This window comes from Misgurnus anguillicaudatus, chromosome 6 (genome assembly GCF_027580225.2).
Source record: "Misgurnus anguillicaudatus chromosome 6, ASM2758022v2, whole genome shotgun sequence".
NCBI lineage: Eukaryota > Metazoa > Chordata > Actinopteri > Cypriniformes > Cobitidae > Misgurnus > Misgurnus anguillicaudatus.
The window spans coordinates 5171115-5174984 of record NC_073342.2 but is presented as its reverse complement, the minus strand read 5'-3'; the positions used below and the strand labels follow the sequence as shown (position 1 = coordinate 5174984).

The 3870-nt window shown below is 38.1% G+C and overlaps 1 long non-coding RNA gene across 1 annotated transcript; it reads right to left on the bottom strand.

Annotated features, from left to right (window-relative positions):
- Nucleotides 1-1298: 1298 nt before the first annotated feature.
- Nucleotides 1299-2710, bottom strand: LOC129434423 (uncharacterized). The gene is made up of 3 exons (XR_008640755.2): nt 2414-2710; nt 1665-2203; nt 1299-1494 (listed from the first exon to the last, which is right to left on the bottom strand). It is a non-coding gene; the product is annotated as an uncharacterized lncRNA (long non-coding RNA).
- Between the last annotated feature and the right edge of the window lie 1160 nt (nt 2711-3870).

Below are 3870 nucleotides of genomic sequence, written 5' to 3'. Positions count from 1 at the left end.
TGGCCAGTCTGCAACATAAAAAAATTGGCTAAACAACACCATGGGCGTAGATTTTGGGTGGGACGCTAGGGACATGTCCCTAGCAATATTCAGGAAAGACTGAATTGTCCCTAGCAATAATTTTGACCAAACAATTAATCTGTATTTATATATAACCACTGATGTCCGTATTATTCTTGTGTTTTCTATTTTTTACTTATTATATTTTTTCAGGAATCATTTAAATGAGATTAGAAATCTTTCGGAATCCCGTTCTGCAAAAATGACGCTCTATGTGGTACACAAACGGTTAACAGCTTTCGTTCTCTGCAATGCCCGCCTCCGTAACTCACATCGCTAATATGATTGGCTTTGCATTTCTTTAGTCCCGCCTCTCTACTCACATTGCTAAGATGATTGGATTAGCATTTCTTGAGTCCCGCCGCTCTAACTCACATCACTTTATGTCTTTACTCGCTACGTGTGATAGGACGGTTTCACTTTGTACAACGCGCCAAAGTTCACTCAACAAGACGCGTGTGATTATTCGGGCTACAGGTAAGTGAGGAAGAAAGTATTATTATACCCACTGTAAGTGTTTCATGCACAAGGACAGTGTTTTCACCAATACACGACAATCCCATGTTAACCTGAGGAGTTGCAAACTTTTGTCAACCTTATATTAATGGGGTGGCAAGGTTATTTAGGGGGTCCTTAATCCATGAAAGAAAATAACCTCAACATGGTAAAAACATGAATTCATGTCATGATTGCTGAATACTTTACATTACTGAACTGTGGTGATTACTTGCACAGATGTAGACATAATGTAAGGTTGCATATTAAACTTAAACTATTTTTTTTCACACTGATTAACTGTCTGTTAATGAAAAGAAGATTTAATGTGAACTACAGAAACATTAATAAACGTTGTTCAGGAAACAGCATGATATACATACCAACTTCAACACTGGGATTTTTTTGGCAAAATTAAATTAAGAATTAAATATTAATTGCATATTCTTCATTGTTATACAGTAAATATGAATTCATATATGTTGTGATTTTCTTTTTTTTTTGACAAAGACTTTAACAGTTACTGTTTATTAGGCTCTAGGACATAACGAATTGTTTATTATAGTAGCCTACATTAAATTTGGGATGGCACCGGGGGTGGCGAGTCAGATGTCACTGAGTAAAGTGCATACTGAGTTGTCTGTTGTTTATTTCAAGTAAACGGTGATAAACAGTTTTTGCAATGCGACCATTTTATTTATGTCCCCACCAATGCCAGAATCAAACCTACGCCCTTGCCATAACCCTTTTAATGGCTTTTAGTCATTTTACATTTTTTCAAACATTATTTTCTTTCGTCTCCTTCTCCATGGGCTTTCTAAGCCGTTGGTCTATAGATGCAGCTTGGATAGCAGGAAACTGTTCACAAAATCTCTCCATCATCAAATACAGAGTTCCATCTCGTCCTCACATCTAAAAGGAGCATGTGCTGGGGAAGATCTGCACACGCACACGATTATGAGATTACATTAAACAATGTAATATTACCATTACTTAATAATTTTTTCATTGATCCTAATCTGTTCATTTATATGTTACAATATGTATGTCAATTTGTATAGCTTGCAATTAAAGTACAGTATTTAAACAGTAGGCCTATTACTACTTACTGAGGAGTTGTTGCTTTTCCTTCAGGACTACTTTAGCCATGTGGGATCTCTTCATCCAACGATCACAGAACGAATCCTTGCTGCCCAGTTGGAAACTGTATTGCAGTTGTACAGCTTCTGAGGTTCAAGTGTGCGCAAAACATGGAAACTTGATGATATTTACCGTTTTCACAGCTACATCCATGTTTGCTGCGTTATCCACTGTTGCCGCCACCACCTTCTCTTTTACTTCAAACTCCTCCAGGACCCCCTCAATCTCCTCAGCCACAGCTATCCCTGTTTGAGCTCTGTACACAGCTTTGGTTTGGAGGACTTTTTCTTTAGTCTGACCTTCCCTGATATAGTGCAATGTTACGGTGAGGTAGTGGTCTTGACTGAAACTAGTCCATCCATCTGCTGTGATGGCGGCATGTGTGACATGTTTCAGGTCTTTGATCAGATTGCTCTTTTCAACCCCATACCAAGCAGGAATCAGATGATTTGTTAAACTGTCTCTGTTTGGGGCATTGTATTTTGGGTTGATAGTCTTTATCATCTGGCTACAGAAAATATATGATAGGACTAGGAATTAATAAAACAGAACTATACTGACATACAGTATAGCATGAAACATGCAACTTTTGGTCATACTGTACATGCATTTGTTATTTATTGTTATAAATAATGATGTTATTGTAATGATATTGTTATTTTCATTTAAAAAGACATGATGCTGGACAAAATACAGCAAATACAACAAATTAACTTACCGAAATGCAGAGGCTCTACTGTGGCAAACGGATGCAAACCCTTTACCACAAACTTAGTCACTCCTCGATGACATTCGTTTATCCTCGGCTCTGTCATTTTATTCCTCCCTGCCTCTGTAAACGGAGTAGCTAGAGGTGCTTGAGAGATGCTTGCTGCAGCCTCTGAATGAGAGCCAGCCAGACTCTGGCCGTCATCATCATCTAAATTTGATTGACAATGACAATGGAGATTATTCGTATAGTAAAAGTTTACACTATGAAATGGCGCTCATATTAACATTAATTAACATTAATAATTAACCAATACCTTCGGCATTAATCACAGATGGCGTCCCGTTAACGTTAGCTCCGCTGGTGCTTGACTCCCTGGTGTCGTTGTGTATTAGTGTATCAAACATGCGACAGTCCTGCAAATGAATTGCATGCTGTGTGGCCAAATGCATCTGCATATTGGAGGTAGTTCCCCCCTTTAGATCGCTTCTGCCTCAATGCCATGTTTACAGCGTTCTGAACCAAAACAACGCAGCGTGTGTGTGATGTCACAACACATTTGCAATAAGCGGAACCGATAAGCGGAATCGTTAAGCAGGCATGCTAACGGTTCAAAGGAATCGATTCACTGGGCACCGGTTCTTAAGAAGATTCCTATCCCTACCTGTCCGTGAAACTGTCCCTATATGTCAGGGGTGTCCAATTCGTCGATCTCGATCGACCAGTTGATCGCAAAGGCAATGCCGGTAGATCGCACATAAGTTAACTGTATATGATGCCCCATGAGCATCGAAAACAGAGGGCGAAATAGGCATTATGAGAAGGGCCAATCACACCAAAAGCGTTTATGGCAGTTGCAGGCGCCTTTTTTGAATGATATTCTATGGACAGGGAGCATTTGCGCGCTGTTTAAGCTATGTTTATGCGCGCTGAGCGCCACAGTTGCCGACTCTCGCGAGACAAATAAGCAACTGCAGCTTCAAAAACAAGCCCAATATTATAATTTTATTTAGTTTCAGCATTATAATGTATTATTTATTACCAATCAATGAGCCTGTAACATATTAGGCTAAACTGAAACCTTTCATTTATTACAAAAGGATAAACAAGGAGGAAAAGACAAGACTATTAATAGGAGCTGTAACATATTTAGATTATGTTCCATATGTATCTACTTTTAGTATTGGTATAAGACTACTTGTTTTATGTATTACATATGCATTCGTACATCACAAAAACATTGTAAAATTATATTTACCTTATAAAAGAAGTCCATCCATGAAAATTCTGTCACCAGTTACTCACCCTCATGTTGTTCTAAACCTGTATGAATTTCTTTTTTCTGATGAACACAAAAGAAGATATTTTCAGAAATGAAGGTAAACACACAGCAGTAAGTGACCATAGACTTCCATAGTAGGAAAAAAATATTTTGGAAATATTGTGATAAATGACTAAGAAAAATT